The sequence below is a fragment of the Cervus elaphus genome, chromosome 4 (assembly GCF_910594005.1).
Source record: "Cervus elaphus chromosome 4, mCerEla1.1, whole genome shotgun sequence".
NCBI lineage: Eukaryota > Metazoa > Chordata > Mammalia > Artiodactyla > Cervidae > Cervus > Cervus elaphus.
The window spans coordinates 19,982,645-20,009,190 of record NC_057818.1 but is presented as its reverse complement, the minus strand read 5'-3'; the positions used below and the strand labels follow the sequence as shown (position 1 = coordinate 20,009,190).

The 26,546-nt window shown below is 41.1% G+C and overlaps 1 non-coding gene and 1 pseudogene across 1 annotated transcript; one reads left to right on the top strand and one right to left on the bottom strand.

The window, feature by feature from the left end:
- Nucleotides 1–1,122: 1,122 nt before the first annotated feature.
- LOC122692721 lies at nucleotides 1,123–26,546 on the top strand (annotated as a pseudogene).
- On the bottom strand, nucleotides 2,402–2,508 carry LOC122693027. Its single transcript, XR_006340826.1, has one exon. It is a non-coding gene; the product is annotated as a U6 spliceosomal RNA (small nuclear RNA).

Sequence of the window (26,546 nt, the reverse complement as noted above, 5' to 3'; positions counted from 1 at the left end):
GAATTGGTGCCCTTATAAGCATCATGAGAGAACTAGCTTCCTCTCTGCTCTCCAGCAGAGGAGAATACATCAAGAAACTGGCAGTCTGCAACCTGGAAGAGGGTCCTCACCAGAACCTGACAATGCTGGAACCCCGACCCCAGGCTCCCAGGCTCCAGAACTGCAGGAGATACATTCCTGTTGTTTATAACCCACCTTAAGATTTTCTGTGGTATTCTGCTATAGCAGCCTGGACTGACTAAGACACTTCTTCATGAAAAAAGTTTCCAAAGCCCCTGTGGAGAATCCAGTTTTACTATTGCTCTTGTTCTGACTTTGAGACTCACCTTCTGCTTTATGCCTGTCAGACAAGTATGGTCTTACCTGCAACAAAAATGTTCCTACTACCTTCAGATAACCTCCTGATCTGCCCTATTTTACTTCCACACATTGGAGGTCACATTGCAAGCACAATGAACACATTGCAAGACCATTTACTTCCCTCTCCTTCCACCCTATTATTTATTTTTTTCATTCATTTATTTATATATTCATTCATTCATTTGGCTGCACCAGGTCTTAGTTGAGGCTTGTGGGATCTTCAGTTGTGGCATGTGGGATCTAGTTCCCTGACTAGGGATAGAACCTGGGACCCCTGCGTCAGAAGCACAGAGTCTAGCCACTAGACCACCAGGGAAGTCCCTCCTCCCATCCTATTCTGCTGACCCTGGGCCACCAAAACTCCTTGGCAAGGCCACCACAATACCTTTCCAATTGTCATCTCAAAGCATCCACACTAACTTCACAATCCAACACGTCACAGCAACCAGAGCGAACTTTAAAAGTGTGAAGTTGACTGTATTCTTCTCCTTCAACTGTATAATAAAATCAGTTCTAGATTTTTTTTCTTCCAAAACCCCTTCCTCCCACTGTCTTCTGCATCTCAGTAAATGGTGACGCCATTCTTCAAGTGGCTCAGGCCCAAATCCTTGCCATCACCCGTAACCTCTCTCTTTTCTTCCCACTACAAGCACATCCATTCCACACTTAGGGTGGCAGGCTCCACCTCAAACTAGAGCCACCTACTTTGCAGGAAACACACCAGCGCTACTTCGATCCAAACCACCATTGTTTCCTGCCAAGATGACTAAAACAGCCTGCAAACTGGTCTCCCTGCTTCCACAGATGCCTCCCTTCAGGCTGTTCTCACACCAGGAACCATGTGAGCTTTTGCAAAGGTAAGCCAAACAGTGCTTCTCCTCTGCCCCCAGTTTTCTAACAACTTTGCATTTTGCTCAGAGATCCTTCCACCCACAAGGCCCTAGCTCGTTTCTCCCCATCTCTCTGGCCTCGTGTCCTACCACCTGAGTCCTGGCTGCAGGAGCCTTCAGCAAGCCCACAACACAGGGCCCATGCACTTGACGTCTTAGGCTGGAGCCCACTTCTCTCAGCTGTCTATGTGGCTCTCTCACTTCCTTCAGGGCTCTGCTCCCACATTGCTGCCCCGAGAGAGGCCTGCTCTGACTGTGCCCTGCACGTCTGCGCCATTTAGCCAGCTTTATTGTTCCAGGTGGCCCTAGTGGAAAAGAACCCACCTGCCAATGCAGGAGATGTAAGAGATGCAGGGTCAAGATCCTTGGGTCAATCCCCAGGTCAAGAAGATCCTTGAAGGAGGGCATGGCAACCCACTCCATGGAGAATTCCCATGGACAGAGGAGCCTGGCAGCCTACAGACCATGGGGTCACAAAGAGTCAGACATGACTGAGCGACTTAGCATGCACACATACATTTAGCACTTATTTGGAGCACCCAACATTTATCTGTCTACTCCTTTGTTGTCCGTCTTCCCCTCCTACAGTGTCAGATGACCGCAAGGGCTTGCTTTTGTGTGTGGTTTTTTTTTTTTTTTCCTAATGTATTCTTTTTTTTTTTGTCATACATTGATATGAATCAGCCATAGATTTACATGTATTCCCCATCCCGATCCCCCCTCCCACCTCCCCCTCCACCCGACTCCCCTGGGTCCTCCCAGTGCACCAGGCCCGAGCACCCGTCTCATGCATCCCACCTGGGCTGGTGATCTGCCCCACCATAAATAGTATACATGCTGTTCTTTTGAAATATCCCACCCTCACATTCTCCCACAGAGTTCAAAAGTCTGTTCTGTATTTCTGTGTCTCTTTTTCCGTTTTGCATATAGGGTTATCATTACCATCTTTCTAAATTCCATATATATGTGTTAGTATGCTGTAATGTTCTTTATCTTTCTGGCTTACTTCACTCTGTATAAGGGGCTCCAGTTTCATCCATCTCATTAGGACTGATTCAAATGAATTCTTTTTAACGGCTGAGTAATATTCCATGGTGTATATGTACCACAGCTTCCTTATCCACTCATCTGCTGATGGGCATCTAGGTTGCAAAAATATGGAACGCTTCATGAATTTGCGTGTCATCCTTGCGCAGGGGCCATGCTAATCTTCTCTGTATCGTTCCAATTTTAGTATATGTGCTGCCGAAGCGAGCACTGTGTGTGTTTTCTTTATTAGAATGTCTGCTAGTTTTATTTATTTTCTTAGATTAATTTTTATTGGAGTATAGTTGCTTTGCAAAGTTGTACTAGTTTCTACTGTACAACAAAGTGAATTGGCTATTTGTACACATGTGTCTCCTTTTTTTGGATTTCCTTCCTATCTAGGTCGCCACAGAGCAATGAGTTCCTGTGGGGGGTTTGTGAGGCAGATGGACTCTTAAGATTCACTGCCCCCCAACCCATGATCCCCACTTTCTCTTGGTGTTCACATCTTTGTTTCATTCCTTCCTCTTCCATGTGGGTGGGACCTGTGACTTGTTTCCAACCAGCAGAATGTGGCAAAGTGATGGGCTGTCATTCCCATGATTATGTTACATAATATAAGACTTTGTCTTTCTAGCTCAGTGGTTCCCCAAGCTTTTTAGCACCAGGAACTGGTTTCACGGAAGACAGTTTTTCCAGGGATCCGGGGTGGGAGGGCAGGGATGTTTGGGGGATGATTCAAGGGCAGTAAGGTTCATGCTCCTATGAGAATCTAATGCTGCCACTGATCTGACAGGAGGCAGAGCTCAGGCGGGAATGTGAATGAGCCGTAAATACAGGGGAAGCGTCACTTGCTCCCTCACTCTCTGCTCACCCCCCTGCTGTACGGCCCAGTTCCTAACAGGCTATAGACTGGCAGCTGTCTGTGTCCCGGGGTTGGGCACCTCTGTGCTCACAGATCGGCTCTCACTCTCCTGCTGGCCTTGGAGAAGCAAGCTGATGTCTGTGAATTGTCTAAGGGTGGCATCTGGGAACTGAGGACCTCCGGCCAGCAGCCAATTGAAAACCTGAAGCACTCAGCCCAGTCACCACAAGGAAATGTATTCTACCAACAACTGGAGTTGCTTGGAGCAGATGAAGAACCCACCTGAGCCTTCGGATGAGAATGCGGCCCTGCCAACATGTTGACTGCAGCCTAGCCAGATCTGGAAGCAGAACACTCAATTAAGTAGTGCCCAGACTCTTGGTCCACTGAAACTGAGAGATATTAAATGTCTGTTGTTATTGGCTACTAAATTTGTAGTAATTTGTTACTCAGCAATAGAAAACCAATATAGTTTGTTTTGTTCATTGTTCTCTCCTGAGTCCTTAGAACAGGATACAACATATATTGGGTAGGTGCTCAGTAAATGTCTGTTGAATGAGAATATTGTTATGAAAAAGCAAAACAGAGAAAGAAAACAAAGTGGACAATATGGCTATAATATGCTACCGCTCATGTGTGAATATGTGTGTAGCTAACTGCATAAATGTCGAATTTCTGTAGAAAATTCTCTAGAATTTTCTCTAGAAAATTTTCTCTAGAAAATTTCTCTAGAAAGGTCTATGAGAAACTGACAAAAGTCTGGGGAGGAAAATGAAAGTACTAGAAATCCATGAAGGGAGGAGGCTTTTATTTTAAAACCTTTTGAACTATTTGAAAAATATTTTTACGCTATAAATGTATTACTTAAACACATACACAACTGAACAAAATCACTCCCATGACTTCAAATTTTAATGATTTCTAAACTGATAGCATTTCTTCAGCATTTACTCCTTTAGGCAGTGCTCTGCCTGACCGATCCAAGCAACACCCTGGTCTATTATTCATTTCCACCCAATCTCCCTCCAAGATGTCTCGTGGCAACCGTCTTCAACAAAAGAATTGCTACAGACAGAACTAAATATATTTTGCACTTGCATATCATGCTTTGACTGCCTCACAAAGGAGCAGAAAGGCAAATTCTGTTTCCAGACATGTGTAAGCCAAGCCACAAGGGCCTTTTCTACAGCACAATTCAAGAAAAGAGGTACCAAGTTTTCCCTTTATTGTTATCATGTATCCAGTCTAAAAAGCATCTCATTCAAGAAAAATGTGAATAATTTAACGTATGAAGTTACCCTGGAGTTTTTGTTGTTGTAGTTTAGTTGCTAAGTCATGTCCAACTCTTTGTGACCCCATGGACTGTAGCCCACCAGTCTCTTCTATCCATGGGATTTCCCAGGCAAGAATACTGGAGTGAGTTGCCATTTCCTTCCCAGGGGATCTTCATGATGCAGGGATTGAACCCACGTCTCCTGCTTGGCAGGTGGATGGCCTGATAAGCTTTAAAAAGTGTGACCAAAATAATGGAGTAGTAGGTCAATTTCCTGGAGAAGGCAATGGCAACCCACTCCAGTACTCTCTTTTTTTTTAACTATTCAGCAGTTTTGTTTTTTTTTTTTCCCCATTTATTTTTATTAGTTGGAGGCTAATTACTTTACTATATTGTAGTGGTTTCTGCCATACATTGACATGAATCAGCCATGGATTTACATGTATTCCCCATCCTGATCCCCCCTCCCTCCAGTACTCTTGCCTGGGAAATCCCATGGACAGAGGAGCCTGGCAGGCTGCAGACCATGGGGTCTCGAAGAGTCGGACACGACTGAGTGACTTCACTTTCACTTTTCACTTTCATGCACTGGAGAAGGAAATGGCAACCCACTCCAGCATTCTTGCCTGGAGAATCCCAGGGACAGAGGAGCCTGGTGGGCTGCCGTCTATGGGGTCGCACAGAATTGGACACGACTGACTCGTCTTAGCAGCAGCAGCAGCAGGTCAATTTCCATACTGGTTTGGCAGAGGTGAAGAAAAGCCGACTAAAATATGCAGGCTGAGGACAAATGGGCCCATTACACAGCAAGGAAAACTGAGTCAGAGAGTACAGCATAGAGCTTTAGGAGGCCATAGCCTGTGTGCCTCAGATGGAGACTGCCAAGTTTACCATTTACAAAAAGAAAAAAAGAAAATAAAAAAACCCTATAGAGCTTGCGTGGTGGCTCAGTGGTAAAGAATCTGCCTGCCAGTGCAGGAGACATTTCCTGGTCTGGGAAGGTCCCACTTGCTGCAGAGCAACAAAGCCTATGTGCCACAACCTCTGAGCCTGTGCTCCAGAGCCCGGGAGCTACAACTATTGAGCCCACATGCAGCAAATACTGAAGCCCTTGCACCCGAGAGCCCATGCTCCACAACAAGAGAGGCCACTGCAATGAGAAGCCCACACAGCACAGCAAAGAGTTGACTCTGTTCACCCCAATTAGAGAAAAGCCCATGCAGCAACAAAGACCCAGCATAGCCAAAAACAAATAAATGAGTAAATTTAAAAAAACAAACTACAGACAACAGGTTGGTGAAATAGTTTCAAATGTGTAGCCTGATCTGTTTTGAAACTAGCTTATGTAACAAATTTAAGAGTTGCTGAAAGCCTTTCTCCTAGTGCTCTAGAAAATATTTTGACACAATTACTCTCAGCAATTAGTGAGGGACTATGAACCCAACGACATAAGATTATTGACCTTGTTCAAAGTTCTAAATCTGAAACACACAATCATAATGAGTGTTCAATGATTAATCAACTTCTGTGAATTAATGGCTAAAAACCATATCATCGCTGTCCAGCTTCTCAAATCATAGTTCACTTCATGTGAGTGTGTATATGTCTATGTTTTCATAGGTCAGTTTGATTGTGCAATCAGTTCAAACCAAGAAATTCACCAATATGGCTACAAGTTCATGACTAAATCCTATGAAGGTCAAAAGCTGTGTGCAGCCTCTTGGCCAAAGTAACATCCTTCCCAAGAAACATTTAACTTACCTAATTGGTATCTTTGCCATTCATTCATACATACATATATTTACTCATTCTGCCAACATTTAACACTCATGTACAAAGAGGCATAAGTCAGGGGCATTGCTTATAGTCCAGTGGTTCATGGATGTGTTGGCATGTTTTCTCATCAACATATGTCATTGTGTGTGTGTGTGTGTGTTAGTTGCTCAGTCGTGTCCAACTCTTTGGGATCCCAAGGACTGTAGCCCGCCAGGCTCCTCTGTCCGTGCAATTCTCTAGGCAAGAATAATTGAGTGGATTGCCACTCCCTTCTCTAAGGGATCTTCCCAACCCATGGATTGAACCCAGGTCTCCTGCATTGCAGGCAGATTCTTTATTCTTTACTGTCTGAGCCATGAGGGAAACCCATATGTCATTGCAGCCCAACCTTTTTTATTTGGCTGGAATGCAATCACCTGGAGGACAGGCATAAGGTATCTATAACTCAAATGGAGACCTGGGAGCCCCTGGAGCAGAGTGTCCTGGTGGCACATGCCCTAACCTAGCTCAACATATCTCAAAGAACAAAACAGCACATCTCCCTCATTCCTACTTCTATCAGTTGTTACTATAACTTCTGTTCTAAAACTGTTCAAATACATTTCACAAGGCAATCAGGCAATTGACAAAATTAGACTCTATGGAAACTTTGTTCGTCAATTACATTATATGATCTATAGCTCATTTTTCCAAATCATAGTGAATTAAATATCTTACTACCAAATAAGAGACCCCCCCCTTAATGTTCTCTTACCTTTATTTTTTATAGCCACTTAAACTCATGAATTATTAAAGAAGCAAGAGGAAATGGAAAGTGAATAAGAAAGTTATTTGAAATGTCCCTGGGGAGTTGGATGAGCTTTCATGTAATACCACATAATGGGCTTCCAGGCATTGAGAGGAAAGATAAAGGATTCACTCTAAAAGTCACATACACTTTTGAGGGGAAAAAATCTCAATTTCATGCATAAATTAAAATTAGGTACAATTTTTGTGTCTTTCAGATTGATAAAGATGAAAGAGTATGGTTATACCAAGAGCTGGTAAGGATACCGGACAAAACAGCCTGGTTTTGCAGGCTTCCCCTATGGCTCAGCAGTAAAGAATCCACCTGCAATGGGTCTGGAAGATCCCCTGGAGGAGAGCATGGCAAACCACTCCAGTATTCTTGTCTGGGAAATCTCATGGACAGAGGAGCCTGGCAGGTTATGGTCCATGGGGTTGTAGAGTTGGACATGACTGAAGTGACTATGCATGCATGCAGTGTGTGTGGAAGAGTGTGGTGATGGTGGTTTAGTTGCTAAGTTGTGTCCGGTTGTTTAGGACTGCATGGACCCCACCAGGCTCCTCTGTACACAGGATTTCCCAGGCAAGCATACTGGAATGGGTTGCCATTTCCTTCTTCAAGGGATCTTCCTGACCCAGGGATCGAACTCAGATCTACGGCATTGCAGGCCAATTCTTTACCAACTGAGCCACCTAGGAAGCCCTTATGGAAGGGTGAAGTGAGGCTGAATTTCTGAGGATTATTTTGGTCATATCTATCAAATTAAAAGTGAGTATGTTCTTTGTCCCAGTGTTTCAGTCTATTTGGACTTCCATAACAGAATATCACAAACCAGGTGGCTGAAAGTTCTGGAGGCTGGAAGTCCGAGATCAAGGTGCCAATGGGGTTGGATTCTGGTGAGAACTCTCTTTTTAACTCATAGATAACATTTTTCCCCCTGTGTCCTAAATGTGCACACACAGGAAGAGAGACATCTCTGGAGTCCCTTCCTCTCCTTAAAAGGACACCAGTTCTGTTGGATTAGGACCCCACCCTTATGACTTCTTTTAACCTTAATTAGGATCTTTAACCTCCCTAAAGATCCTATCTCCAAATACACAAGGAGGGTTAGGATTTTAAGATGTGAATTTGGCAGGGGGAAGGAGTAAGGGGCATAGTATAGTTTATAACACCCAACAAATCCAATTTTGGAGATTTATCCTGCATATGTGTTTGCATTGTGTACAAGGATCTTTAAATAAGAATGTTTAGAGACTTCCCTGGTGGTTCAGTAGTTAAGACCTCAATGAAGGGGGATATAGGTTCAATCCCTAGTTGGGGAACTAAGATCTCACATGCCTCATGGCCAAAAAAAAAAAAACAAAACGCAAAACAGAAGCAGTATTGTAACAAATTCAATAAAGACTTTAAAAATAGCCCACATTAAAAAAAAAAACTTAAAAAAAGTAAGAATAATTAAAATTCTATTATCTACAGTAGCCAAGAATTATAAATAACCCAAGCATCCATCAGGAGGGGGCTAGTCAAACTAAGGTACACTCAGTCAGTAAAATACTGCTATGCAACTATTAAAATGAATGAGCCAGCAGTAAACACACTGACATGGAGAACTCACTAAACTATACCATTAAGTAGAAAAGGCACAGTGCAAAGCAGTGTATAGAACATGATCCAATTTCTGTAAAGAAAAAATATGTTTAAGCACCAATATCTTCTGGAAGATTTACAAACAACCATTGGCAGTCATTACCTCTACCGAGTAGACTGGTGGCATGAGCAAGAAGAATTTGTTCCTTATACCTTTTCATACCGTTTGTATTTTGACTACCCTCACTGCTAGGTGAAGGCATATTACTTTTTTTTTAAGGTAAAAATTCACGTAGAAAAACATTCACCATTTTAACCATCTAAAAGTGTATAATTCAAGGGCACAAGTGCCTGAGGGGCATTCACAGTGTTATGCAACCACCACTTCTCTCTAGTTTGAAACATCTTCATCACCCCCAAAATGAGTAGTAACTCTCCCACCCCACCCAGAGCCTAGAAATCATTAATCTGCTTTGCATCTCTATGGATTCATCTTCTTTGGATATTTCTTTTTTTTGATTATAAACAGAATCATAGAAGTGTGGCTTTACTGCCTGGCTTCTTTCGCTTAGGGTAAGATTTTCAGGGTGCATCTATACTGTAACATGTATCATTCCTCTTTATGGCTGAACAATATTTTATTGTATGAATATTCTACATCTTTTCTGTTCATCCACAATGGGCATTTGGCTTGTTTCCAATTTTGGTTATCACAAACAGTGCTGCAAAGGACATTTGTTTACATGTTTTTATTTGAATAACTCTTTTTAGTTCTTTTGAGTCCCTACCTGGAGTGGAATTGTGGGGTCATATGGTAATTCTATGTTTCAACTTTTTGAGGAGCAATGTTACTTTTTATTGTATTTAAATATTTAGCTACCTGCCATAAATGAGACCAGTATATGACAGGATCTTGAAAGATCTTTTAGTGTGGTCTCTCTGACAATGGACAATATTTATCATAGTTAAAGCAGTAATTTGGGTTTAGCATTATATTTTGTCTTAGGGTCTATGAGATATCATGTATAAAATGGAAAGTCCAGTGCTCATATTGTTGACTGAAAGAGTGCATCTCAAAAGGATACAAGTATTCTTTTGTAACTGGAGAAGGAAATGGCAACCCACTCCAGTATTCTTGCCTGGAGAATCCCATGGACAGAAGAGCCTGGTGAGCTATAGTCCATGGGATCACAAAGAGTCAGACATGACTGAGTGACTAACAGTTATTCTTTTGTAACATTAATGCTGTTAGACAAGATGCCATCCAATAAACACTAATTACTCAAATTTTAGAAATACTGTTTATTTAAAAAATAACTAGTGACTACTTCACTCCCATTAGGACGGCTATTATCAAAGCATCAAAAATAGAAAGTGTTATCAAGGATGTGGAGAAATTGCAACCTTTCACTCTTGGTGGGGATGTAAAATGGTGCAAACTGTTGTGGAAAACATTATGGCGGTTCATCAAAAAACTAAAAATAGAACTACTGCACTGTACAGCAATTCCACTTCTGGATATATACTCAAAGAATTGAAGTCAGAGACTTGAGCAGATATATATATACACGCATGTTTATAGCAGCATTATTCACAATAGCCAAGAAGTGGAAGCAACCCAAGTGTCTCTGAAGAGACAAATGGATTAAAAAAAAAATGATACATGCTCAGTTCAGTTCAGTTCAGTCCGTGTCCGACTCTTTGTAACCCCATGAATCACAGCACACCAGGCCTCCCTGTCCATCACAAACTCCCGGAGTTTACTCACACTCATGCCCATCGAGTCGGTGATGCCATCCAGCCATCTCATCCTCTGTCATCCCCTTCTCCTCCTGCCCCCAATCCCTCCAAGCATCAGGGTCTTTTCCAATGAGTCAACTCTTCGCATGAGGTGGCCAAAGTATTGGAGTTTCAGCTTCAGCATCAGTCCTTCCAATGAACACCCAGGACTTATCTCCTTCAGGATGGACTGGTTGGATCTCCTTGCAGTCCAAGGGACTCTCCAGAGTCTTCTCCAACACCACAGTTCAAAAGCATCAATTTTTCGGCGCTCATCTTTCTTCACAGTCCAACTCTCACATCCATATATGACCACTGGAAAAACCATAGCCTTGACCAGACGGACCTTTGTTGACAAAGTAATGTCTCTGCTTTTTAATATGCTATCTAGGTTGGTCATAACTTTCCTTCCAAGGAGTAAGTGTCTTTTAATTTCATGGCTGCAGTCACCATCTGCAGTGACTTGCTCAGACATAGATAAACCTTCAATACATAATGTTAAGTGAAATAAATCAGTCAAAAAACAACAAATATTATGATTCCACTTACATGGAGGTGCCTAGAGAAAGTCAAATTCATAGATTCAGAAAGTAGAACAATGCTTGTCAAGGGCTGTGGGGTGAAGGGAGGTAATATGTACGAAGTTCTGGTTGAAGAAAGTGAAAAAAATCTGAGTTGGATGGTAGTGATGGTTCCACAACAATGTGAATGTCTTTATATCACTGAACTGTACACTTAAAAAGAGTTAAAATTATAAAATTCACATCATATTTAAATATATTTAAAAAATATATTTATGTATATTTTACCACAAAAAAAGAAGAGAAACACACACACATAAATAAAAATAACTACCGATCTCCTGGTAAGGACACTGAAGATACATAGAGCCGTGAACATTACATGTAAAACATAGTCCTTGATTTGATAGGACTAGGGGAGAACAACAATAAAAAATGTAAAAATTCAACAGACACATTCCCTTAGACACATACCCATCTTAGTCTTTTGCCATCATAAACACTGCTGTAAAGAAGATCTTCATAGGAGCCTATGCCACTCTACCTCTTAAAAACAGGTCTTTTATTTTTTTTAAATTTTATTTATTTATTTTTGGCTGTGCTGGGTCTTCGCTGCTGCTCAGGTTTCTCTCTAGTTGCGGTGCACGGGCTTCTCATCGCGGTGGCCTCTCTTGTTGTGGATAACCGACTCCAGAGCCCAGGCTCAGCTGTCCGGGTGCAGGGGCCCAGTTTCCCCGAGGCATGTGGGATCTTCCCGGATCAGGGATCAAACCCGTGTCCCCTGTATTGGCAGGCAGATTCTTTACCACTCAGCTACCAGCGGAGCCCCCAAAGCAGGTCTTTTAATAGAGACTTTATTTTTATTTTTCTAAATCCCCAGACCTATGCAAGTAATCATCAAGGTGATCCCTCTTAACAGATACAGAAATGGAGGCACAATTATTTATTTATTCATTTACTTTTGGCTGCGCTCGGTCTTTGTTGCTGCTCGAGGGCTTTCTCTAGTTTGGGTAGCAGGGGCTGCTCTCTAGTTGCGGTGGGCAGGCTTCGCATTCTCGTGGTTTCTCCTGTCGCGAAGCATGGGCTCTAGGACGCCTGGGCTCAGTAGCTGTGGCATATGGAGTTGTCCTAGGCATGTGGAATGCTCCCAGACAAGAGATCCAACCTGTGTTCCCTGCATTGGCAGGCAGATCTCCAACCACTGGACCACCAGGGAAGTCCCAGGCACAATTTAGATAAGCAAGTTTTATTCCTGTTATCTCTCTTGGATTAAAACATTACTTTTCAAACTAGGTGTATAGCTCTGATTTTCTGCTATGTCATTTCCTCTCATTCCTGTTAGACAAGAACTTATCAATTAGCTTTTCAAGAGCAATTTCACATGTAGTTCAGCGAGTATTTCCATCCACACACTCAAAGATTAGGTCTCAAAAATCAGCTTTGAAGTTAGTTGTTTGAACCTCAGAATCCACCAGCCATTTTGAGCTTTAGGATGAAAGATTTCCCTCTTGAATTTGCTTCCCCTATAATTGTCAATGATATGACAAGTGGTGGGGAATGCCATCATACTTTCCCACTAAGTATTTTGTAACCCATTTTTTTTTTCAAATAGCTATCTTACTCTGATCTTAAGTCGATGGAAATGTAATTTAATCAATCAACAAATTAATTTCTGTTAAATAGAGATTTGGGCTGGCATAAGCAATTTTTATGCAGGAGACCAGAGTTTGATCCCTGGGACAGGAAGATTCCCTGGTGTAGGAAATGGCAATCCACTTCAGTATTCTTGCCTGGAAAATTCCATGGATGGAGGAGCCTGGTGGGCTACAGTCCATGGGGTCACAGAGAGTCAGAGTCTCACAACTGAGAGACTTAATTTTTGATATCTGCAGAAGGAAATTAGTTTGATAAATAGAAATGAGAATTCTCTTCTGTCCTAAGGCAGGGAATCTAAGATCATCATCCTGCACGCTGACCAGCACTGCTCCAGGGCTGTGGCTAATGCACAAAACTCTCACACACCCAGAATGTAAATTTATAAACTTATGGATTTTACACACACAGTTTTCCCCCCTGAAACACAACTTAAATATGTCTTGTGTTGCTTTGGGTTCTCCCAGAAGCAGGCACTGAGCCAAGGTTTCAAGTGCAGACAGTTTACGTGGGAGGTGATCCCAGGAGACACCAGTGGGGAGCAGGAAAGCCAGACGGGAAGAGAGGCAAGTGAAAGGTTTGTTTTCAAGCAGCGTACCAGTGTGAGTAACTAAGACATAACCCTGCTGCAGCACGCAAGGACCTCGGAGCCACCCCATCCAGGGTCAAGTGTGCTGGGTAATTATTACACCTCCTCCTGTCAATCATCGATGGAGAGGTTGGGGAGGGGGAAGTTTCCTCCATGCCTGTCATGCTGGGGCAAAGAAAGACCTGGGGGCCAAGCAAAGTCCTCAGGCAAGGAAAGGAGGGGGCTGGCAGCTGGAAATGAGGCGGGTGTGCACCAAAGGGGCAAGGATGAGGGCTGATCTGCTCAACAACATCACATCTGTCCTCCTAAAACTTCTAAGCAGGATTAGTTGCCTCTTTTCTCCTGTTTCTTCCAGAATTTATTCAGCTGCCCAATGTCATTACACAGCACAGAACCTCACACACCTCTCATTCTCTACAGGGACCCTTCAGCCCCCAAAGGCAGAACAATGACTTCCTGCCCAAGCAGGAAAGGCACAGGTGAGCGCCACAAAACATGAGGCTTCCAGATGCCTTATTCTTTCTAAAGCCCTCTTTAAAGCAATGAAAAACCCTAGAATGCAGGATGTCTCTCTGGTTTCTGGTTGCTATTCTTCTTTCCAAATATAAAGAGAAGAAATCTGGGCTGATTTATGGAATTAAAAATATAATGTTCCAAATAAAAGTATACATCATCTGGTGATAAGTACCAAAAAAGAAATATACAGCAGAGGAAGGCGGTAGAGTATGCATCAGGTATGCTATTTACTTTATTTTTTTTTTGGCTGAGCCAAACAGCTTGCAGGATCTTAATTCCCCAACAAAGAATTGAAGGTAGCCCCAGCAGTATAAATACCTAGTCCTAAAGGTAAAGAATCTGCCTGCAATGTAGGAGACACATGAGACATGGGTTCAATCCCTAGGTCTGGAAGATCCCCTGGAGTAGGAAATGGCAACCCACTCCAGTATTCTTGCCTGGAAAATCCCACAGACAGAGGAGCCTGGTGGGCTACAGGCCATGGGATTGCACAGAGTCGGACACAACTGAGTGACTAAGCAACAACAAAACTATTGGATTGCCAGGGAATTCCCAAAGGTATGCTATTTTAGATGAGGGGGGTGGGAAGGGGCAACATTATATATGTTATATATAATATATATTAGTCACAGTTACTAAAAGATAAGAAATGTGCATATATATATATACATACACATATGATGTATTGTTATTATGTATTATAATTATATATAATGTACCATATATGTACAAGTGTGTGTGTATATATATAACCACACATATGTATATATATACACACACATATATACATATATATATATATACTTCTTATCCTTTAGTAATTCAAGTTCTAGGATCTTGTGCATAGATATTTGCGTAAGTACTAGAATATTCACTTCAGCAGTGTCTGTAGCAGCCAAAGACTGGAAGCAGTCTAGCCATCTATCTAGGTAAGAAACATTTGTATAGCTTTTAATATGTGTCAGGCACTGTTCTGTGTTTTTTATAGACAGTAACTCACTTAAAGCTCAACAGAAAACCTATTAAGGGTCTAATGTCATTACTCCCTTTTTCAGATGAGAAGACCGAGGCACAGAAATTAGGTTATTTGTCCAACTTAGCACAGTGAGAAAGTGGTAAAATCGAGATTCAAGCCCAGGCTATCCAGCTTCAGAGTTTGAACACTTGACCTGGATGCTGTCTTCTCCTCTGAGGGGAGATTAATTAAATCAATGTTCCCACTCTTCAATAGAATTCTAAGGCATTGCTTTTTTAAAAAATGGGGGGACCTCACTGGTGGTCCAGTGGTTAAGACACCCAATGCAGGGGGCATGGGTTCAATCCCTGGTCGGGGAACTAAGATCCCACATGCCGCGAAGTGCAGACCAAAAAAAAAAAAAAAAAATGAAGGCAGTTTTATAACAGTTGATATGGAAATATCTTGAAGATATTAGCTAACAGCATGAAGATACTGAACGTGTGAAAACTGCACTAACATTTTTACAAAACAGGGGAAGAACACGTGTACGTGCTTTATCAGCTAGACAGCAGTTCTATAAGGATACTTGTTAAAACAGAAGGGGGACACTTTTGTGGGGAGAGGAACTGGGAGATAGAAAAATTTTCAAAGACTTTTCTGGCATTATTTAATTGCTTATCATGCACATGTAATACCTACTTTATTGACTATAACTTTAAAAAATTGAGCAAATTCCCTGGCAGTCCAGTGGTTAAGACTGAGCGCTTTCACTGCTGGGACCCAGGTTCAATCCCTGGTCAGAGAACTAAGATCCTGCCAGCTTCACAGTCTGGTCAAAAATTAAAAGTTTTTAAATTAAAAAAAATTTAAAATAAATATAATAAAAACTGAAAGAAAATAAAACTTCTGCCAATAGAGCAATGGAAAATGTCATCTGAATTTTTTAAAAGATTTATTTGTTTGTTTATTTTATTTTTGGCTGTGCTGGATCTTTGCTCCCTCTCATGGGCTCTCTCAAGTCGCAGTGAGTGGGGGCTACTCTTTGTTGCATTGTGCAAGCTTCTCATTGTTTTCACTTGTTGCAGAGCATGGGCTCTAGGCATTTGAGTTTCAGTAGCTGCAATGCAGGGGCCCACAGTAGTGCTGTGTAGGTTTAGCTGCCTTGAGGCATATGGCATCTTCCTGGAGCAGGAATCAAATCTGTGGTGGATTCGTAACCACTGGACCACCAGGGAAGCCATCATCTTCCGAAATTTTTCAGAACTTACTTTATATTTAAGGTCAAAGTAAAAGACCCAAGGTGAAAACTTTGTTAACTTTCATATGACTTAAAATTTTTTGAGTGACTTATCAGCTTTACTTTTATCAAATTGGGAAACACGTTAAATTCATGAGTAAATTTTAATGAAAATAATTACACAATATGGAGTTATTTCCTTAGAGTGCATAATGCTTTTAAAATGACCATGATGTCAAACTTCTTGTCTGACTTTGTACACTAACCTTTGAAATAAAAAAAGAAAAAGAAAGGCGACTATTTCCAACACCTTTGTGAAATCATTTTGGCTCCATGTTCGGCACCTATTCCACTATCTGTAATTTAAAATCTCATGGCCTAAAAATGAATCCACTATTCTTTTAATTCAATAGCACTCAGTCCCCCAAAAAATCTTCATTTCTTCCTATTTTACTTGAATAACTTTAATTATCTTCATGTTAAATAAAATCAGGAAATTGGTTCCTACAAATGAGAGTAAGAAAGTGTTTTTTCCTGGTTTTGTTAATAGTAAATGAAAGTAATTGAAGACTATAACTCCTTTATTCAGAAAGAATTTGGTCTTTTCAAGGACAGGCATACATTGCTGAAAATGTTAACATTTTAGGGCAACTGTGTTCTCATAATTAGGATTCCTATAGGAGATAAGGGAGGATAAAAATATATTTAAGCAAATACTGGAAACCACTTGCTTATAATGTCTCACTCTGCCTAGAAAAAAAAATGACTCAAGTTAATTCTGTTCATTAAAATAAGAAAATGCTCAATTGAGGGGACCAAAATAGTTTCAATGAAAGATATAAATTTCTTTAATAGGGCAAAATTTGAGAATCTTCCATTATATGAAGATATGACATTTTCCTGGTTAGATAGTAAAACTAAGAAGGGATAAGATTAAAAAAGCATTTACTAAGACTTTGACATTCTCCATGTTTGTTATCAACAGAAGCAGTAAGCAGGTTTTGAGGTTTGGAGAGAAAAAAATCAACTTCTTTAAAAGGGAAATTAAGATTTCCTAGATTTTGCTTCCTTGACCTAAGCTACAGGTATGTTCTACCTAACTTATGTCTTGCTTCTAATCTTGAAAAACAGACCACTATTCAATTAGTTCCATAAGCTGGAAACCAGGATCATTCTTGGATTTTCTTTTGCTCTATCGTCCATATCCAATGCACTTCTCAGGTGGGTCAGTGGAAAAGAATCCACCTGCCAAGACAGGAGACGCAAGTTTGATCCCTGGGTCAGGAAGATACCCTGGAGAAGGAAATGGCAACCCACTCCCGTATTCTTGCCTGGGAAATCATGGACAGAGGAGCCTGGTGGGCTACAATCCATGGGGTCACAGAAGAGTCAGACCCGACTTGGCAACTGAGCATGCTCACACACCATATCCAGTGCATCGCCAATTCATTCATTCATTGATTTATGGTAAATGAACAAGGATGGCTCCTTCCTTCAATTGCTGCCTCCCTTCACGAATCTTTCTAAAGACTGGTCTCTGCACCAGCTTCATTTCCTCACATTCCCCTAACTCTGCCCAGGCTGACGTCTGACCTGATCACTCCACAGAAACAGCTCTTGCTACTGACACTGATGACATCTGAGTCACGAAACCAGTGGCTGCTTTTCATCTCTCCTCTTTCTGGACCTTAACCACATTCCACGATCTTAGCCCCTTCCTCCTGAAAGCATTTCCTAGTGCCCCTGTCTTCGCGTTCATCGGGTTTTTCTCCTAGCTCTCAGGTTACTCCTGTGTATCCAGGTAAGACTACCCTTGACCTCACTATCTACAGCAGGTCTCTCTTACAGCCTCAGAGCAGCGTGTACTGTCTACAGCACTTTTCACTTTTATAATTTTACATTGACTATGTCTGCCTTCTACTAATCCATAAGCTCTGTAAAGACATTTTCCTTACCTTGGTGTCCTCAGAGCAGAGTGCTTGGGATACAGTCAGGCAAATGCTAACATTCAGATAAAGAATGAAGTGCTACGAAGGAAAGGTATAGAATACAAGACCCTCTGAGTGTCTAGATCTTGCCTGGAGGATTTGTGAAAGTTTCCCTGTGAAACTGCTATTTGGCTGACTTTTGAAGGATGAATAGGACTTAACTAGATTAAGGGGGAAAAGCAATCAGATGGTAGGTTTGTATACACATGTGATACCGAGGGACATGGTGCATTCAAACAACCAAATAAAGGACAAGAAGGCTGAAACTTAGAGAACAAGGCGGGTAGTAGAGCAGGAGAAATGAGAGGGCCAAGGAGGACCAGACTGTGTAGGGGATTACGGTTGGGGTGACCCTTTAATTTAATGTTTAAACTGAAGAACTTTGTTTTCCCCAATTTAAAAACATTACGTTCCTAAGTTTTAACTTTGATATCCTGATGCTGGGGAAGATTGAAGGTGGGAGGAGAAGGGGACAACAGAGGATGAGATGGTTGGATGGCATCACCAATTCAATGGACATGAGTTTGAGCAAACTCCGGGAGACAGTGAAGGACAAGGAAGCATGGCGTGCTGTAGTCCACGGGGTTGCAAAGAGGTGGACACAACTGAGTGACTGAACAACAACAAATTTTGATAATATTTCAAACTTAATGAAAAAAGTGCAAGAATAGTTCAGAGAGGTCCCATGTAACCTTTACCTAATGCACTGTTTACATTTTGCCCCATTTTCTTTATTTCTCTCTACATTAATATATAAAGGAATTTTTTTTCTTTGAATCATTTGAGAGTAAGTCAGAGGGCTTCCCTGGTGGTTTAGATGGTAAAGAATCTGCCTGCAATGCAGAAGACCTGGGTTCGATCCCTAGGTTAGGAAGATCCTCTGGAGAGGGGGATGGCTACCTTCTCCAGTATTCTTGCTTGGAGAAACCCATGAAGAGAGCAGCCCGACGGGCCACAATCCTTGAGGTCACAAAGGGTCATAGACAACTGAGTGACTAAGACACACACAGAGACATTTTGCACATTTACTTCTAAATGATTCAGTGTGCATTTCCTAAGAACAAGAACATCCCCTTTCACAATCACAGTGATCAAATGAGGACATTTGACAGTGATAAAATACTATTATCTAGTTCACATGACACTTTCAACTTGGTCACTTGTCTGTTATGTCCATTACAGCTGCTTCTACCCTGGTCCTGGACCCTATTCTGAATCTTACACTGTATCATTAGTTTCCTTTCATCTTAATCCAGAGTACTTCTGATAGTCAAATAGAGTCCTATTAGTAATTATGCTGGACTCGTAGGCAAACCTGGGCATGTAATGACACTACTTGCAGGTGATGGCAAGGATTTCAAACTTTATCTTCTGGGTAATGGGAGCCACTGAAGTATTAAGAGTAAAAAGCAAGGAGGCAACATGTGTTCACTCATGTTTCAAAAAGACTAATCTCACTCCAGTGTGGAGAAAATATAACAATGGAGCAATATTTATTTAATAAAACATTAAATGTTGAATGAATAAAAGAAGTCTATTAATAGACAATTACATCTAGCTCATCACTGCTAATTTATTAGAGAAATGCAAATCAAAACTGCAATAAGGTATCACCTTACACTAATCAGAATGGCCATCATTAAAATGTCTACAAATAAATGCTGGAGAGGGTGTGGAGAAAAGGGAACCCTCCTTTTCTTCTTTTCACTATTGGTGGGAATGTAAATTAGTGCAGCCACTATGGAAAACAGTATGGAGGTTCCTCAAAAAACTAAAAATAGAGTTGCCATATGATCTAGCAATCCCACTCCTGGGCATACATCCAGACAAAACTATAATTTGAAAAGATACATGTATCTTTATGTTCATAGCTGCACTATTTACAGTAGCCAAGACACGGAAGCAACCTAAATGTCCATCCACAGACGAATGGATAAAGAAGGTGTGGTAGAATACTTGTTGTTGTTCAACAAGTAGGAATACTTGTTGTTGTTTAGTTGCTAAGTCATGTCCAGTTCTTTGTGACCCCAAGGGCTGTAGCCCACCAGGCTCCGCTACCCATGGGGTTTACCAGGCAAGAATACTTGAGTGGGTTGCCATTTCCTTCTCCAGGGATCTTTCTGACCCAGGGATCAAACCCATATTTCCTGCATACTCAGCTATAAAAAAAGAATGAAATAACGCTATCTACATTATTTCAAATTGCAATCTACAAAACAGAAATAGATGCCCAGATATAGAGAACAGATTTGTGGTTGTCAATGAAGAGGGGAGGTGGGGGAGAAAAGGATTGGGAGTTTGGGAATAGCAGGTTCAAACTGGTGTATATAGAACGGATAAACAACAAAGTCCTACTATATAACAGAGGGAACTATATTCAATATCCTGTGATAGGCCATAATGGAAGAGACTATGAAAAAATATGGATATATATACAATTGAGTCACTCTGCTATATGGCAGGAATTAACATAACATTGTAAATCAAGTATATTTCAATACAATTTTTAAAAATTCAATAGACAATTGAATCTAGCAGTTTTCAGAATACTTTTTGACTTAAAGTTGGAAGCGTAAGCAACTCAATATAAAATCACAAAACTCAACCTAATAATGTCCATGGGTAAGTTGAAAAATCCAAAAACAACCTCTACTCTGATGCAGAATAAAGGTATGTATATTTAAAAATATGCCCACCAATTCTTTGCTATTCCATTCTTAAAGATGTGGAACTTACTTTCCGCCTCCTGAGTATAGGTGGATTTAGTGGCTCACTTACAACAAATGGAACATGGCTGGAGTGATGGTGTGCTACTTCTGAAAACAGTTTTATTTAATTTCAAAATTCTGTTGAAGTAGAGTTGATTTACAATGTTGTGTTAATTGCTGTATAGCAAAGTGATTCGGTGATACGTATACATGTTCTTTTTCATATTCTTGAAAACAGATTATAAAAGGCATCACAGCTTTTTCCTTCTCCCTCTCGGAATATTGACTCTGGGGAAAGCCACTTGCTGTGTCAGGAGGATGGAGGCTGACCGCCAACAGCCGAGTGGATGGGCCACCTTGGAGAAAGCCTCCAGCCCAGTCAAGCCTTCGGCTGACTGCAGCCCTGGGCAATATCTTCACTGCAATCTTGTGAGACCCTGAGGCAGAACCACCCAGCTAAGCTGCTTCTGAATTCCTGATCCACAGAAACTGTGAGGTAATAAATTTTGTTGCTCTAAGCTATTAAATTTGGGATAACTTGTTACACAGGAGATAACTACTAACACAGTGCATTTATTTGAAGGGTCTATGATTTTCATCAGACTCTCAGCATAATTAATGACCTGGAAAAGGCTAGGAATTACTACTGTATAAAAAGTACTAGATTTCTAAAAATCTCTGGTCTCCATCTTATAGTTCTTTGGGGTTTATTTTTAATACAAGTTTGGGATTGCTTCCAACAAATGAGGAGATTCAATTCTCCAAATCACTGGAAGACTCAAAAGAATGTTTAAAAGTGCTATCTCAAGAACAGGCCTAGAGATGCAAATATCCATTCCACATTATATATGAAATAGACAAACTACAAGGTCCTACTGTGTAGCACAGGGAACTATATTCAATATTCTGTGATAAGCCATAATGGAAAAGAATTATTAAAAAGAATGTATAAATATGTTTATATATGTGTGTGCATATGTGTGTGCTCAGTCGTGTCCAAATCTGCGACCCCATGGACTGCAGCCTGTCAGGCTCCTCTGTTCGTGGAATTTTCCAGGCAAGAATACTGGTTGCCATCTCCTTCTCCAGGGGATCTTCCCAACCCAGGGATCAAACCTGCATCTCCTGCATTGGCAGGCAGATTCTTTGCCATTGAGCCACCAGGGAAGCCCATGTCTCTGTGTGTGTGTGTGTGTGTGTGTGTGTGTGTGTGTTTGTGTGTGTATAAATCACTTTGCTGTATAGCAGAAATTAATACAACATGTAAATCAACTATACTTCAATTAAAAAAAAAAAAGAAGAGGCCTATAAAAAAGCAAACCACCCCAATCTATCAGGCTGAGGTCTAACAGACTCTCAGGTGGAAATGAAGTGATTTTTCCTGTTCAAGAAGCAAGGTTTACCCTAAGACCTAATCACGATTCTGACATGACATCTCTGAGTTACTGCTAAAGAAAAAAGCCAAGCTGCTGAACATTCTGTTCCTGTTGTAGAAAGAGTATAGTCATGTAGGTATAGACGGATGTGCCCAGAAAAGTATTAGAAAGATCAGGGTTTTTAGGTTGCAAGCAGCAGAAACTGAGAGTGACTATTAAAAATAGTTTATTCAGAGAGACTCACAGACTTAGGAACGAACCTATGGCTGCCGGGGGGAAGGGATAGTTAGGGAGTTTGGGATGGACACATACACAGGGATGCATTTAAAATGGATAACCAACAAGGGCCTACTGTATAGCACATGGAACTCTCCTCAGCGTTATGTGGCAGCTCGGATGGGAGGGGAGTTTAGGGGAGCATGGATGCACACATGTGTATGTATGGATGAGTCCCTTCACTTCACCTGAAACTATCACAACACTGTTAATTGGCTATACCCCAAGACAAAATAAAAAATTTAAACTTAAAAAAAAGCTTATTATTCTTATTCTTTTATTCTTATTATTCTAGGGTAGCTCACAAAATTAATGAGAGGGCAGGAGGATCAGGTTCTGGAAATACACAGCACACAAGGGACCCCGTGCAGTCATAGGAACCGTCTAGTAAGAAACTGCCTCCCCAAAGAGAACACCCTTGTGACCTCAGGCCTCTGGTTCCTGCTGGGAATATCTCCCTAGCCCTCGACTTTTCATTGGCTCCACAACAGTCCAAGTTCTAGGGCAGAATCAACCAAAGGACCAAGAATTTCTTTGGCAGCAGACAATCAATCACTACCACAGTCCACTTAAAACAGAAATAAAGGCTTATAAATAAATCAAATGAATGCTTAGAAATAAAAATAAATGCTTAGAAATAAATCTAGGCGTACAATGAGGTACCACTTCACACTAATCAGAATGGCCGTTCAAGGGAACCCTCGTTTTCTCACTGTTGGTAAGGAGGTAAATTAGTGTAACCACTATGGAAAATAGTATGGAGGTTCCTCAAAAAACGAAAAATAGAGCTACCATATGACCCACCAGTCTCACTGCAAGGCATATGTCCAGACAAAAGTATAATTTGAAAAGATGCAAGCATCCCTATGTTCATAGCAGCGCTATTCACAGTAGTCAGGACATTCAATGTTCATTAAGAGATGAATGGATAAAGGAGGTGTGATACATATATACAATGGAATATTACTAGGCCATAATGAAGAATGAAATCATACCATTTCCAACAACATGGATGGACCCAGAGATTATCATACCATGTGAAGTAAGTCAGAAAGAGAAAGACAAATACTATATGATGTCATTATACGTGGAATCTAAAACATGACACAATGAACTCATCTATGAAACCGAGACAGACTGATATACACAGAGAACAGGCTGTCGTTGCCAAGGAGGAAGAGGAGTGGGGGAGGGAAGGGCTGGGAGCTTGAGGTTGGCAGATGCAAACTCATATATATAGGATGGACAAACAACAAGGCCCTACATACAGCACAGGGAACTATATTCAATATCCTGTGATAAATCATAATGGAAAAGAATATGAAAAATAACATATACACATATAAAATGGAATCACTTTGCTGTCCAGCAGAAATTAACACGGGATAATTTTTAAAAGAAATAAATCTAAGCGCTAACAAGATAGAGACAATGATAGACTTTATTTTGAAGGGGAAAGAATATATGGACTAACAATACTCTATAAATCCGTATTTTTGAAAAATAAAATGGCAAGGAAAGGAAGTATTCTGGTCCTAAAAGCAGATGTTTTAAAATCATATAATACAACTTTATTGCTGCTGAACACAAAGAGTTTCTGGATATGGAGATGAGAGTGCTAACATGGCCCATGTTCCATATATGAGTTAAATTAGGCATAACTTGTGCTTCACAGATAATAGCATTTTTTTTGTTGTTGTTGTTTTACAAATTTGCTCACTCTGTGTCTGTGTCACATTTTGGTAATTTTCACAATATTTCAAATTTTTCACTATTGTTATACTTTTATGGTGATCTGTGGTCAATGATCTTCAATCTTTACTATTGTAATTATTTGGGGGCATCACGAACCACACCTAGATAAGATCAGTTCAGTTCAGGTCCTCAGTCATGTCCAACTCTTTGCGACCCCATGGACTGCAGCACGCCAGGCCTCCCTGTCCATCACCAACCCCCGGAGCTTGCTCAAACTCATGTCCATTGAGTTAGTGATGCCATAAGATAAGATGATAAACTTAATAAATGTTGTGTGTTCCCTTTATTTAAAAAAATGATTTATCTAATTTTGGCTGTGTTGGGTCTTAATCATGGTGCTTGGGATCTTCACGGCAGCACGGGCTTCTCTCTAGTTGTGGCACATGGCCTTAGTAGTTGCTACACATAGGGTCAGCTGTCGCACAGCATGTGGGATCTCGGTTCCCTAACCAGGGGTCCAACCCATGTCCCCCACATTGGAAGGTGGATTCTTAACCACTGGACCCCCAGGGGATTCCCAAGTTTTGTGTGTGTTCTGACTGCTCCACCAACGGGCTGTTCCATGAACTCTCCCTCTATTGGGCATCCCTATTCCCTGAGACAAAACGATACTGAAATTAGGCCAATGAATAGTCCTAACTAGTCTCTAAGTGTGTAAGTGAAAAGAAGAGTCACACATCTCTCACTTTAAATCAAAAGTTAGATTAAGCTCAGTAGAGAAGACCCTTCTACTTAGAAAAGACCCTGATGCTGGGAAAGATTGAAGGCAAGAGGGGGAGGGGGCAAGAGAGGATGAGATGATTGGATGGCATCACTGACTCAGTGGACATGAGTTTGAGTAAACTCTGGGAGATAGTGAAGGACAGGGAGGACTGGCGTGCTGCAGTCCATGGGGTCACTAAGAGTCGGACACGACTTAGTGACTGAAAACAGCAACAGTGAAAAAGTCAGGTGAAAGCCAAGACGGGCCAAACACTCAGGCTCTTGCACCAGTTAGCCAAGTTGTGAATGCAAAGGAAAAGGGCTTGAAGGAAATTCAAAGTGTTACTTCAGTGAACACATGAATGTAAGGTCAAAGAGCCTTATAGTTGAAATGGAGAAAATTTTAGTGATCTGGATAGCTCAAACCACCCACAACATTCCTGTAAACCAAAACCTAATCCAAAGCAAAGCCCTAACTCTATAATTCTGTGACTCCCGAGACAGGTGAGAAACTGCAGAAGGAAGTTAGAAGGTAGCAGAGGTTGGTTCATGAGGTTTCTGGAAAGAAACCCTCTCCATAACGTAAAAGAGCAAGGTGAAGCAGCCTGTGCTGCTATAGAAGTTGCAGCAAGTTTATCCAGAAGATTTAGCTCTCAGAGTTAATGAGGGGTGTGTGTGTGTTTGTGGTCAGTTACTCAGTCATGTCCAACTCTTGTGACCCCATGGACTACAGCCCACCAGGCTCCTCTGTCTATGGAAGTGGCTACACTAAACAACAGATTTTCCCTAGAGATGAAACATCCTTATACTGGGAGAAGATGCCATCTGGGACTTATAGCTGAAGAGGTTATGTCAATTCCTGGTTTCAAAGCTTCAAAGGACAGGCTGACTCTCTTGTTAGGGGCTAATAGAGCTGGTGACTTTTAAGTTGAACCCAATACTCCTTTTTCATTCCTAAAGTCCTAGTACCCTTAAGAATTATGCTGAATATACTCTACTGGTGCTCTGTAAGTGAAACAATGAAGTCTAGATGACAGCACATCTGTCATGTGATGTCATGTTTTAAAACATGGTTTACTGAATATTTTAAGCTCATTGTTGAGACCTACTGCTCAGAAAAGATTTTTCAAAATATTAATGCTCATTGACAATGCACCTGGTCACTCAGAGCTCTGATGGAGATGTACAATGAGATTAATGTTGTTTTCATGCCTGCTAATGCAACTTCCAATCTGAAGTCCATGGATAAAGAGTAATTTTCACTTTCAAGTCTTATTATAAGAAATAGATTTCATAAGGCTATAGCTGCCAGAGATAGAAAATTCCTCTGGTGGACCTGGGCAAAATAAACTGAAAACCTTGTAGAAAGGATTCACCATTCTAGATACCATTAAAAGCACTCATGGTTCATGGGAAGAGGTCAAAATAGCAACATTAACAGGAGTTTTGGAGAAGATGACTCCAACTCTAATGCATGACTTTGAGAAGTTCAGAATTTCAATGAAGGAAGTTACTGCAGATGTGGTGGAAATAGCAAGAGACCTAGAATCAGAAGTGGAGTCTGCAGATGAGACTGAATTGATGCAATCTCATTTTAAAACTTTTAATGGATGAGGAGTTCTTCTCATTGATAAGCAAAAACTTAGTTGACATAGGGAACAGGGTTTGAGAAGACTGACTCCAATTTTGCAAGAAGTTGTGTGGATAAAAAGCTATCAAACACCTTTGCATGCTATAGAGAACTTGTTTGCGAAAGAAAGAGGCCATGGATGTTTCCTTGGTGACTTAGAAATTGCCGCAACCACCTCAAAGCTTCAGCAACCACCACTCTGATCGGTCAGCAGCCATCAGCATCAAGGCAAGAACCTCTCCCAGCAAAAAGATTACAACTCCCTGAAGGCTCAGATGATGGGTAGCATTTTTA